Raw genomic sequence first — 14,383 nt, 5'->3', positions numbered from 1 at the left:
TAATAATAATAATAATGATAATAAAAATCCTTTGACTGCTTATAGACTTTATCAGGGGTCAGCGAACAATGACTCATGGGCCAAATCTGGCTTCCTGTTTTTGTAAATAAAGTTTTATTTGACCACAGGCAAGCGAATCCATTTACATATAGTCAATGGTTGTTTCAATGCTAGAATGACAGTGCTGGGGAGTTGTGAAAAAGAGTTTAAACTATTTTTTTTTAGTTTAAAAACCTAAAATATTTACCATGTGACCCTTTTTTTCCGAAAAAGATTGCTCATCCTCTGATCTATACTAACATTTCTCAAAATGTGCTTTCAGTGACATTTCCTCAGTGAAATTCAGTGAACATACAGGCATGGTAACCCCAAATTGGACAACGTTACATTAATCTCTTCACTGCAGGACTTTGTAGAGCCTTTAATATTTCAACACGAATGTGAGTCTCTAAAGGAGAAAATGTGCCTTGTAGGTTTAAAAATAAAATCTTAAGAGAATTAAGATATTATAATGGTTTTTGATTTCTAAAAATGCCCAAATTCTGGCCTGAAAGACACCTCTTCTTTACATATGGTCCCTGGACAAGTAATATCTACAAGGAAAAAATGGAGTGTCTTCTTTGTAGTATCTACAAAGAAAACAGCTGCTCAACTGTCCTACCTCAGTGTAGGGCCCTCATGTGTCAACATGGTCATGTTGAAACAATTTACAGTTTTAAGGTACATAAAGTGCTTCCTTCCCCTGATTTAAATCTTGGGACATTACCATGTCATGTCAGGCTCATGGATAAAGGGATGAAGGGGATTGGTGGGGAACAATAGGATGGGTCTGCAGATCAGCACCTAGCCTAACTCATGTGCTTGGAAGAGTTGGAATGAAGAGAGTATGATCACAGCTATGCCCGCACAGAAGCAACAGTTTTTAAATGGACGTATAGGAGAAGGAGTGGAATCTTGTTTGTGTGTTTATGCTTTCAAGGCACAGTGTTTATGTCCGATAATAACAATGGTCCAGTCAATATTCCAGAACTCTGAGTCATCTGATATGTAACCCCTTCCTACATGTAACTCTTCCTTCTTTGCTGTTGGGGGGTGGACAATGACAAGTGCCTTGACATAGTGAGAGGATGCTCTAGTGTGTCCTCTTTCTGTAATTTGTTTATTTTCCCTAACTTTTCTTTTATACTTTTTGCATTTTGCAGAATTCATAGACCACTGTTTTAGGAAAGTTGGCCTGAGCCAGTGGTCCTCAGACTTTAGTAGGTATAAGAATTCTTGGAGATTCTTTTTTTTTTTTTTTTTTTAAAGATTTTATTTATTTATTTGTCAGAGAGAGAGAGAGAGAGAGAGCGAGCACTGGCAGACAGAGGCAGAGGGAGAAGCAGGCTTCCCGTCGAGCAAGGAGCCCGATGTGGGACTCGATCCCAGGACGCTGGGATCATGACCTGAGCCGAAGGCAGCTGCTTAACCAACTGAGCCACCCAGGCGTCCCTTCTTGGAGATTCTTAATTAACTATAGAGAACAAACTGAGGATTGCTTGTAGGGAGGGGGGTGGGAAGATCAGGTAACTGGGTGATGGACATTAAGGAGGTCATGTGATGTAATGAGCACTAGGTATTATAAGTCTGATGAATCACTGACCTCTACCTCTGAAACCAGTAATACATTATATGTTAATTAATTGAATTTAAATTAAAAAAAAAACAAAGTAAAAAAAAAAGTAAAGCAAATCAAAGTTTGAGAAGGAAAAAAAAAGTCTCTTATGGTTTGCCTCCCTCATTGTTTTTTTCTTATTTTTCCTTCCGTGTTTTGAGGAATAACTGTCTTGACACTGGCTAGAGAAACAAAAGAAGTCTTTTTTTTTTTTTAACTTTATTAGTTTTTAGGTGGCTTCCCTATAATTTGCAATATAATTTATAATTAACCCAAGTATACTTCTCCCTTCCTTATCCCTGATAACTTTCCTTACCTTGAAGTATGTTCTGTCTGAAATTAATATGGTTATTTTTGTTTTCATTTGATTGGTGTTAGCCTGGTATATTTTTCTCCATCCATTTTCTTTTAATTTACATGTGTCTTTACATTTAGCATGGGTTTCTTGTAGAAAACATACAGTAGGGTCAAGTTTTTTCATCCACTCTGACAATCTCTGTCTTTTAATTGCATTTAGATGATTGACATTTAATGTGATTATTATTTTTTAAGTTTCTTTTCAGTGTTCCAGAATTCATTGTTCCTGCACCACACCCAGTGCTCCATGGAACACGTGCCCTCCGTAATACCCACCATCAGGCTCACCTAACCCCCCACACCACTCCCCTCCAAAACCCTCAGTTTGTTTCTCAGAGTCCACAGTCTCTCATGGTTCGTCTCCCCCTCCAATTTCCCCCAACTCACGTCTCCTCTCCATCTCCCCATGTCCTCCGTGTTATTCCTTATGCTCCACAAATAAGTGAAACCATATGATAACTGACTTTCTCTGCTTCACTTATTTCACTCAGCATAATCTCCTTCAGTCCCATCCATGTTGATAACAAAAGTTGGGTATTCATCCCTTCTGATGGAGGCATAATACTCCATTGTATATATGGACCACATCTTCCTTATCCATTTGTCCATTGAAGGGCATCTTTGTTCTTTCCACAGTTTGGCGACCGTGGCCATTGCTGCTATGAACATTAGGGTACAGATTGTCCTTCTTTTCACTGCATCTGTATCTTTGGGGTAAATAACCAGTAGTGCAATTGCAGGGTCATAGGGAAGCTCTATTTTTAATTTCTTAAGGAATCTCCACACTGTTTTCCAAAGTGGCTGCACCAACTTGCATTCCCACCAACAGTATAAAGAGGGTTCCCCTTTCTCCACATCCTCTCCAACACATGTTGTTTACTGTCTTGTTAACTTTGGCCATTCTAACTGGTGTAAGGTGGTATCTCAATGTACTTTTGATTTGAATCTCCCTGTACAGTTGGGTTAATATCTACCATATTCCTATTGTTTTCTATTTCTTGTCCTTGTTCTTTGTTCCTGTTTTGGCTTCCATTCTTTTTTCTTTTTTTATTTTTGTCTTTTGTGATTTTAATTGAGCATTTTATATGACCCATTTTGTCTTTTTTTTTTTTTTGAAGCATAGCAATTATATTTCTTTTTTACTTTTTTTAGTGGGTGCAAAAGGAAAGTCCCTAAGCTGATATCTAGCTCTCTCCAACTCAGCAGAGAGGATTGGAATAAAACTCAAGGCTAGGGGACCAAGCTTGAATTTTACTCCAAAATCATGTATTTTATTGGGAAACCTCTTGCATACATAGACAGTAGGTCTAGACTTGTAGTTTGAAAGTTGGGCAAACTGAACTCTCAGAGATATGACTAACAAATTGGACCTAGGAAAATTTGAAAGTCTTAAAGGCTATAGTGGTTCTCTGTGTGTTAGAAACTGTTGAGTCATTTTCATAAAAAAAAAAAAAGACAAAATATTAGGAGGAGTTTTGAGGGTAAGAGATCAGAAAGCCTAAAATTCAGTTCTCTAGGTTCTTTGAATATGCTCTCTGGAAAGTTATAGCATCTCCTTTTCTGGAAATTATTAAGAACATTACAATTAGTGTAGACAGCATGAGAGAGCTCGCTTGGTGTGCAGACTGTTTATAAAAGAAATGAAGATTTCCTAGAACAAGGAAAATGGAGCTGTCTGCAAAGAGAATGAGCTGCCTTGGCAGGCAGCAAACTTACATAACTAAAGTGTACAAGTGTAAGATAGGTTGTGGAGGGAACTCAAATATCTCAGCAGTTCTAAGCTTTTAAACTTCGAAGTTCTAAATTTTAAAGCCCTCATAAATTCTGAGATTCTGAGTCTCATGTATAATCATTGCATGTAGGGTTTTTTGGTTGTTGTTGGAAAACATGACCATTCTCTATTTTATTTCTGTAAAAATAACATATGTGTCCACTTGGGGGTAGTAAAGTATTTTTTTCAGAATCTCCAGGGAGTCTTCAGTATTTCCTCTGCAAATACATAAGATGTAGTGAAAACAGTACCAACTAGATGTTGTTTTATGTCTTTTATTTTGTAAGTGACAGTGTCTTCTACTATATAAACATACACAATAGAAATTATTTGCAAACACAGATTTTATTTCCCTTTTTTCTTGTAATACTGAGAGAGTTAAAAACATACAGATTAAAATTGTTTTATCAGCAACAAATATGCCCAGAAGCTGAATGACATTTGAATTAATTCTATAATGGTGGTTCTATTACATTCGATTCAATTCAATTCATTTCAATAAGGTAGTCCCAAGATGGTTTGAAAATTCCTGGGTTATAAAGATACCCTAACACTTGAATTATTCTCCTCCTCTTAAACAATTTCAAGATTTTTACATTGTTACTGTAATAAGAGTAATGTAACAATTTATTGCAAAACTTAGTGTATCAAAATAATGCATCCTTATTACCTCCCAGTTTCTGTGGGTCAAGAATGTGGGGTACAGCTCAGCTGGACACCCCTGGCTCAGAATTTCTCATGAGGCTGCAGTCGGGGTGTCCACAGGCCTACAGTCCCTTCAAGGCTTGACTGGGATAGGATCTGCTTCCAAACTCACTGGCAGCTGGCTTCTCCAGAGAAAGCTATCCAAAGAAAGCTATCCAAAGAGAGAGGAAGAAGAGCACACCCAACAGAGAAGACAGAGTCTTTTTGTAACCTCCTCTTGGAAGTGGCATCCAGTCATTTCTGTCATATTCTCTTTGTTAGAAACAAGTCAGTATAGTTCAGCCCACACTCAAAGGGAGTGGGATACATAGGACATGAGGACCATTTTATAGGCTACCTAACACAGAAGTAGAGGTCACATTTTAAATTATTTCTCTTTTGAAAAATGACTCAACAGCATTCAGTAGTTAATCAGGCTTCTATTTTATGGATGGCATGACCTGCATCTGTCTTGCCCTGGTGTCACTAGAGAGGGTTCCAGTCCTTCTTGTGTGCAGACCAGCTGTAGCACCAGAGGCATTTAAATCCTGAATTGTGGTTTCCTTGTCAACAGAAAGAGGCAGTGTGAGTACACCCTTTAAGATCCCTTCTCGTTTGGACATTGTTTCCCAGCAAATGATCAAATTCTGTTCTAAGGGGATCCAAGTCTCTTTTCTTTAGACAAGAGTTTCTCAACTTCAGCACCCTTGACATCTTGGGTCTGAGAATTCTTTTTTGTTGGGGGGAAGCTGTCTTGGACATTCTAGGATGTTCAACATCACCCCTGGTCTCTACTCACTAGATGGCAGGAACAGCCCCCTGTTTGTGACAATAAAAGATGTCTCTGACTTTGAGGGCCACAGATCGAAGCAGACCTGTAGTTTAACATATAAAAATTATTTCCTTTTCTGTAATAGCTTTGATTTTTTTCCCTCAAGAAAAAAATATATAAATTAACAAATATACAGGTGTTAATAACTTATAAGCATTTGTAATTTAAAAGAAAAGTGATCTTTTGAGGTAGAAATTTAAGACCTAGAGATAAGGTGTTTCCAGTGACTATGTAAAAGGGTCGGTGGGGGACGGGGGAGGACACTATTATGCTAAGCATGAATCATACTTATTCTACAGAAAAAATGAAACTGCTACAGAATAATTTCCAGGAACCACAGAGGTGCTTGTGTGGAAGTGCTCATGAGTCCTGTGATGGCTAAATTTACGTGTCAAATTGACCAGCCATGCAGTAACCCAAACGTCTGGCCAAACATTATTCTGGGTATGTCTATGAGGGTATTTCTGGATGAGATTAGCATTGGGATCCATTTGAATGAACGCAGTGAGGAAAGCAAATTGCCCTCTCTAGTGTGGGTTGGCTTCATCCCATCAACTGAAGATGTGAATAGATCAAAAAGGCTGAGTAAGAGGGAATTTTGCCTACTTGACTGAGCTGGGTCACTGGTCTTCAGCCCTTGGACTGGATATTATGCCCTGGCTTGCCTTGTTCTCGGGCATTCAGACTCAAACTGGAACTCACTACCAGCTCTCTTGGGTATCCAGCTTGCTTACCACAGAGCCTTAGTCTTCTCAGTCTTCATAATTCCACAAGCAATTCCTTATGTTAAATCTCTCTCTCTCAATCTGTGTGTGGGTGAGTGTGTGTGTGTCTGTGTCCATCTTACTCATTCTATTTCCCTGGAGAATCCTGACTCATAGACATCCTGGGAAATTTTTTTTTTTTTAAGATTTTATTTATTTATTTGCCAGAGAGATCACAAGTAGGCAGAGAGGCAGGCAGAGAGAGAGGGGGAAGCAGGCTCCCTGCTGAGCAGAGAGCCCGATGCGGGACTCAATCCCAGGACCCTGAGATCATGACCTGAGCCGAAGGCAGAGGCTTTAACCCACTGAGCCACCCAGGTGCCCCGTCCTGGGAAATTTATAATAAGAGAAAAGATGGTCAGGGGAAGACTTCTGGGAAAAAAGACTTGAAAAGAGGATGGAAGCAAGAATTTCAGACAAGTCACAACATTCCGAAGCATCATATTCCAGGACCTAGTACTATGTAACGCTTGGGAAGTTTCTCTTTTTGCCACAGGTTCCTCCTACTGCCGTTCTCGACTCCTAAGCACCGTTGATGAGGGGGTCTCTCCTTGACCAAACTTTAGTCGGGCTCCTTTGAGCCTTCTTTGTGATAAGGGCTCTCCTTGGCCCCCCCTTAGGCCTGTTCAACTCTAGTTTTAACAAAGTATCCTGCCAAACCAATTTATAGAACATCCTCCTTCCCATTGACGTCCAATCAAGTTATTTTCCTCTGTCCTTTATGTAAGCAAGTTCTGTCCTCTCCCCGACTCTTGATACCTAACCAAGTTCCTCTCAGGAATTTTGCATCCATGCCCTCACCCTGACCACTGGCCATAAATCCCCTCTGGGTCCTGTTCTATTAGAGTTGAGTTCAGTCTCCCTCCCCCACCCCATTGCAGTAGTGTATCTCTTATTACAAGGGTCTTGCATAAAGTTTTCCTCACGATTTTTAACTAGTGTCTGGTGCAATTTTTGTTTTATTTTATACCTCAGTGCAATGACAGCTTCAGTAAATAAAAATCACAGGGGGCAGATTAAGACTAGATTCTTAGACATTTCTTCAATTTTGGTCAAAGTATGATTTAAAATTCTTTTTCTAGGGGCACCTGGGTGGCTCAGTGGGTTGGAGCCTCTGCCTTCAGCTCGGGTCATGGTCTCAGGGTCCTGGGATCGAGCCCCGCGTCGGGCTCTCTGCTCAGCGGGGAGCCTGCTTCCTCCTCTCTCCCTGCCTGCCTCTCTGACTACTTGTGGTCTCTCTCTGTCAAATAAATAAATGGAATCTTTAAAAATAAATAAATAAATAAATAAATAAATAAATAAAAAATAAAATTCTTTTTCTACTCAGCACGAACCATGTAACACTTATCTAGGTATTTTCTTTGAAGATTTTATTTATTTCCAGAGAGAGCACAAGTTGGGGGAGTGGCAGAGGGAGAGAATCTCAAGCAGACTCTCCACTGAGCGTGGAGCATCATGTGGGGTTTGATCTCATGACCCTGAGATCATGATCTCAGCTGAAAATCAAGAGTCGGACACTTAAGCAGCTGAGCCACTCAGATGCCCCAACCTTGATATGTTTTAAAGCTATACCTTCCTGTCTAGAATTGGTCTGTATGTAGGGAATGTAAATTAATTTTATAGCTAATCAAGTAGATAAAAACCTATTATTGATGAAGTCCTTTTTAGTGAGGCCCAAAGGCCAATATTATGCATTTAGGAATTATGCTGTTTTTATTCTTTTAATACTTTATTTATTTATCAGAGAGAGAGATGGAGAGAGAGAAAGCAAGCACAAACTGGGGAAGCGGCAGGCAGAGGGAGAAGCAGGCTCCCTGCCAAGCAAGGAGCCTAATGCGAGACTCACTCCCAGAATCTTGGGATCCTGATCTGAGAGGAAGGCAGATCCTTAACCAACGGAGCCACCCAGGCTTCCTAAATTACACTGTTTTTAGATTATGCTTCATTATCTGAATTATCCAGATTGTCGGTTCTCTGTATTCATTCGGATACAGTGAGATACAGAGTAGGAAGCAACCCGTAGGAAGCAATAGGGAAGTCAGGAGAAATCAGTCCAATTATCAACCCTGCCACTCATGGTTTTATCTTGGACATGCCGCCTTTCCTTTTTGTGCTTTAAGCTGGTAATACAGATTTGTAGCTAAGAGCTGGAGGTCTAAACTTAGAACTAAGTTAAACCTCATCTTCAACATTTCTTAGCTGTGTGATCTTGGGCAAATTACTTAACTTTTCTGTTTCAATGTATTTGTCTTCTATGGATTGAGGATTATAACAGTGTCCATCTTTGGGGAAGTTCTTGGGAAGGTTAAATCGGATGATAAATGTAAAATTCTTAGTACAGTAGCTGGAAAAGTCCCAATAATTATTGATAGCTGAAAGGCACATTGGCTAGGTGATCTTGGAGGCTTCTTCATTTTCTAAATTTCTATAAATTTTGTTAACTTCCATAGGTGTTCATAATAGGCTGCACATCTCTACTCAGTCAGGGCCAGAGTTAAGAATAGATAATGAAAGAATGAATATGAATTTCCTTTTAGCTGGTAAATCTGAATATCCATGGATTCAACAGAATGAGAATAGGGACATACTTGTTATTGTCTGTGTTTTTAGATCTAGATCAATGTCTGCCACTTGATGTATACACACACACACACACACACACACACACACACACACACACACACACACACAGAATATTTGCTGGGAAGGTGGACAGAATATAGCACATGGAGAAATTAAGAACAGGTTCCAGGTCAGACTTCATGCCTTGACCTCTAGTCCTCTCGGTTATTTATTTGTATAAATGGCATCTCAGTTATTTCCTCAAGCTTCAATGATCTCATTTGTTAAATGGGGATTGTTCCAAGCTTTACTTGGTGAAAATGTCAAGCACATGGCCCGCTGTCTTAAGTGTTTAGTAAATAGCCATATATAATCTAAATTTGATACAGTTTCAGGCACAGGAAATAGCTAAACATTCGTCTCTACATGTGCTAGAGACAATGAAACCGTCAGTACCCCTGAGGCTTGTCTCGTTGTTCCTCTCTGAGCTCGATGTCTATGCTAGAATGATCCCATTACTTGGATCCTTAGCCTCTGTCTCCTGATTCTGAGAGCCCAAAATCAGACATTTAATTCCCCAGATGAAAACATGCCAAAGGCCTTTTAAAACAATTAATATGCTTGGGCGTCCCTGGCAGCCTGGGAGCCTGTGGCTTTGCTGACTGCCCTATCATAATATTGATTAATCTTTCATGGAACAGAAAAACAATCTTTAATACATATTCCTGCCTTCATTATTTATGAAATCCTACCAGTTGGCAATGGAATCTTGGGCAGCTTGTTATCTGGTGGAAATGACTACAAGAAAACCCCTGACACATTTCTTGGTACAGAATTCACTGAAATCATCTTATGTTTGAATGCTGCCAGAGAGAGTAACATTCTCTAAAAACTGTAAACAAAGTGAAATGGTATAAAAAAATATAGATCTTCATGAAGCAATAAATTCCTCCATCCATATTTATCATTTTCCCACAAACACTTAGTATTGCACTCCCTAGAGTGTTACAAATGGTACATTCACTTATTTGATCCTCATGTAACCACTCTGATATAGATACATACTGCCATGATGTCTGTTACATGGATGGTAGAACTGAACAACAGAGAGATTAGGTAACTTGTCCAAGGTCACACAGTTAATTATGGTATAGCCAGGATTTGAACCTGGCCATATGGCTCTAATGTCCTTGTACTTTTAGTGTGTTTGCTCTCCAATCTGTATTAATGATTTAGTGGAAAATAAGTGAAGACGTAATATTGGGGGATGGCATTAAACCGGAAGGCTTGTTAAATGATGTCAGTGAGATACAGACCCATGTAGAATCCATGTAGTAAAATGGAGGAGCTCAGACTTTGGAGTCAGATAGTTCCAGCTTCCAACTCACTACATCATTCATTAGCTGTATGTCTTTATTCTCAATACTCTGTTACCTCCGGTAGTATTACACATCTCACCTTCCGTCAGGCCGTGGGCTAATGGTGAGTGGAGTGTACTTCCAGGTCTCCCAGCTGTGGGATTGGCCATGTTACTTGCTTAGCACAGGGAGCACATACTGGAGGTGGCCCCAGTGTTTCCTGTGAATTCCCCAGCCTGAGCAGTGTGGACTTGCCCCAGCTAACCTGCAGATATACCAATAAGATGTAAATACTGTTCGGAGTCTCACTCAGACTTTGGGCTTCCTTATCCATTTCCCCAAGTATAAAACAGGACTAGTCTTATTTTGTCAGCTGTAAAGCAAGGAGTTGCTAACTCCCTCTAGTGAAGCTGTGAGAACTTAGTGAGATAATAGTGCACACGAGCTAAAACCTGGAGTTTCTATTGTTAAAGAATTGGTGATACTGTTAGGATCAATATTAAAATTTTTAATTTTTAACATTTACGAAAGAAAGCATGGAATTTTGATAAGATATTCCTTCTGTTGGTGTAAACATTGAAAAAAACAAGTTTCGCCCAAGCCTGATTTAAGACCTAATTTCAAAATACCAATATACTTACAAATCATTCTTACTTATGCATTAACATAGGCTTCTTAATGTTCATTATTTTTTGTCTTTGAAAATAATGAATTGCTTTTCTTTTTAAATAGTATTTTGTTTACCAGCTCAGTCTAACCATTCTAACCTAGTAAATTCACAGTATACATTTTTTGCAATGTATATATTTCACTGGCAATGGTATCATTTAAGTATACACAACAACTTCTAGGCCATGTAGAGATTAGTTGAAGCTTCCAAATATTGACATTACCTAGACAATGTTTCCAAAGTATACCATATACATATGTCCAATGTAGAGTTCAAATGTGATTTGAAGGGGATGAAAAAAGGGAAGGAATAGATTGTTCAGATTTGTTTGGCTTACATAAATTAGTATGACCTCAAGCTTCCTTATGTTAACATGGTACACTTCTACATATTTGAAAAAATGAGGTGGGGGCCCCTGGGTGGCTCAGTTGGTTAAGTATCCAACTCTTGATTTCAGCTCAGATCATGGTCTAAGTGTTGTGAGATTGCCTGCATGGGGCTGTGCGCTCAGCATGGAGCCTGCTTAAGAGTCTCTCTCTCCCTCTGCCCCTCTAGCCGCCCTTCCCCCTCCCCAGCTGATGTGGCCTCACTCATTTGCATATGCTCTCTCTAAAAAAAAAAAAAAAAAAAAGAGGTCCCAGCCAAGTAGAGAGAATTTGGAAATCTTTTTACAGTAAGGCCTATGGGATATTTAAAAACAGATGTATAGGGAAGATAACATGTAGAGAGAGCTGTTACTATTTTCTGCACTGATATTAGTGGATAGCATCCAAGGATAATTCCTCCATTCTAGGTTAATTATAAAATGCTGATGAGGCTTTCATGTTATAATTAGCATGCTTTAGCTCATTTTATCTCATACCTCTGGGTCAAAATCTGGTCCAGTGACACTTTTTTTTCAATGAGTTAAGCACAACTTTAAGTGGTCTGTAATTTTAATGGTGTTATTGGGCATCTATTCTACAAACAAATCATGTATATGACAGCAAGATGGCAGATTGCCAGTATATTGATGGTTAGTAGTGTGCTGATAAGATGGCTCTCTGGGGGGAAAAAAAGAGCCCCGAGGTAATATGTTTGCCAATTTCTATGGTGTAAATATTCCCACTGTGGCTGATTTCAGGTTACTGATTATATAACACCAGGCTCTCAAAATTCCTAAATATGTAATAATAAACTTTTGCAAGCCAGTCTGAGCAAGAACCAGCACACCACTGAACCATTAATACTTAAAAACAGATTCTTCTGTTGGAATAATGAAATTTTTAAATTCTCCTACAATGCCTTCATTCAACTATAACTCATTCATTAAGAGAGTGTCTTTATGTAAGACTGTTAAGGGTACTTTACAATAGTAATTATAATAATTTAAGTCATAGGTTACTTTGAGGAACTAATCAAAGCTATAAACCTTCTCTACAAAAAAGTACATACTGAGAACTATGAATACGGGGGTGCCTGGGTGGCTCAGTTGGTTGAGCGTCTGCCTTTGGCTCAGGTCATAATCCCAGGGTCCTGGGATCAAGCCCTATATGGAGCTCTCTGCTAGGTTGGAAGTTGTTTCTCCCTCTCTCTTTGCTGCTCCTCCTGCTTGTGCTTGCTCTTTGTCTTCCTTTCTGTCAAATAAATAAGTTTTTAAAATCCTTTAAAAAAGAATTATGAATATAATTTCAGGAGATTCTTGGACTTTCTTACACTTGTTCATGGCTTTCAGATTAAGAATCTCTGTTCTCTTTATGGGCTAGACAGTTAATTTGGCAAGCAACATTCTGAACCTCATTCCTTCAGTTCACTAAATTTATGAATTATCAGAGAGCTCAAAAGTCACTGTTTAATTGCAAAAGAGTTAAATTACCAGTATTTTATTAGTCATGTTTACTACCTGTCCTCTTCTGTCATTATTCCAAAATGCAGAGATCGTAAAGAATTCACAAGGACATGATGAGGTCAACTACTGAGTAGCATTGAGCAATTTAGTTTTGGTTCCTCCCTTTGTCCTACTAGTTGTGTGTGAATCATTATATCAGGTAACTCTAAGACTTGGGACATTTCAATTTTCATTTTGAAATGTAAGATATATGTGTGTGTGTGTACCTGTGTGTATGGTATGTATATAGCCACAATCTCAACACTTACTCTTTTTCCCCCCTTTTTAAATGCTAGGATTAATTAAGTCTATTGCCCATGACTTGACCAAACACCTTTTTTATATAGTCTTATAGCACTTGTATTTTTATTTTGTAGCACACTTCACCAAAAAAAAAATAATTTCTTCTATTAGATGTAAACTCTCAAGGCCAGAAAATTCATAACCTGGCATAATGCACCTTGCCTAATGCGTATTAAGTGATTGGTTGAAAGAAATAATTAATGAGTAAATGAAAATTTTTATATACATTTTGAAGAGAAAAAAGGTAAATAAGGAGAAAACAAAATTTATAATCGAAGCAAAATTATAATGAAGCAAAATTACTAGCTTCAATTTTAGTGTTTTTTCTTTATCTATCCATCTACCTACAATAGCAACATATTTAATTCTGGTCACTAGGAGTTGATGTTAAGGCTGATGACCTTAGTAGATCTTCATTCAAGAATGCCTTTAAAAGGTGAGAAAGAAGTTCATTTCTCCTCCATTTCTGAGGTTTTGTTTTGCTGAGTCTTTTCAACTTAATTCTCAAATGACCTGAGGATTCTGCTCATCAACATAAACTACCACTGGAGGATTCTGATTCATTCAAGTTGGCTTATAGTTAGCAAAGAGATATTTATATATAAATATATATATATATAAGAGATTTAATATAAATATATATATTTAATATAAATATATAGCAAAGAGATCTATAAATATATATATAAAATCTCTTTTATATATATAAAAATCTCTTTGCTAATTATAAGCCAACTTGAATGAATCAGAATATTTAATTATATATTATATATATTTATATTTAATTTAAATTAATTATAATAATATATTAAAAATAAAAATATTTAATTATATACTATATATGTATACATATATATATAGAGAGAGAGAATATCACTTTGAGGATGATTGTTTAGTTAGGAAATAATGATGTCAGGGACCAATACCCCCATTTATCAGTAGGATGGTTCATTCAATTTAGGAAAAATTCAGAGATTAAAAGCTGGAACTTGAATGTTTCAGCATCAGTAAGAGTCTGGGATTGAGAAGAACCTCTTGTACCGCAGGCACTGCAGACACGCTATTATAATCACAACCAGCTAAATGGCCACCTGAAGGTCAGATATCCCCCTCAGAAACAGAATCTTAGTCTTTTGGCTCTTGACATGGTTCCACGTGGAGCTGTTCTTTGGCTCAGTACACTGGAATGTGAAGTCAACTCACTTACCACATATTTATTGAACATCTACCGTTGTGACAGATATATTGCCAGGATTCCAGCAACAGCAAAAATGAACACAAGATATTTCATGCCTTTGACAAATTTACATTCTGACAAAACAAGAATATAAATCCCTGAACTACAAAGCAGAGTGAGGAAAAAGCTTAAGAGAGAGACCGACAGAGAGGTCAGATACCACGTCTATATGAATAAATCAAGCATGGTTTTATGGTGGCACCACGCTGAGATGGACGTTGAAGGATGGATGGGAGAGCAACAGATGGAGCCTGGAGATGAAGAGGGCATTTTCTAAGCAAATATGTGCAGCTGGGACAACTGGGTCATATTTTCATTAGAAGA

Source organism: Martes martes (genome assembly GCF_963455335.1).
Source record: "Martes martes genome assembly, chromosome: 5".
Lineage (NCBI taxonomy): Eukaryota > Metazoa > Chordata > Mammalia > Carnivora > Mustelidae > Martes > Martes martes.
Note: the sequence above shows the minus strand (reverse complement) of the source record.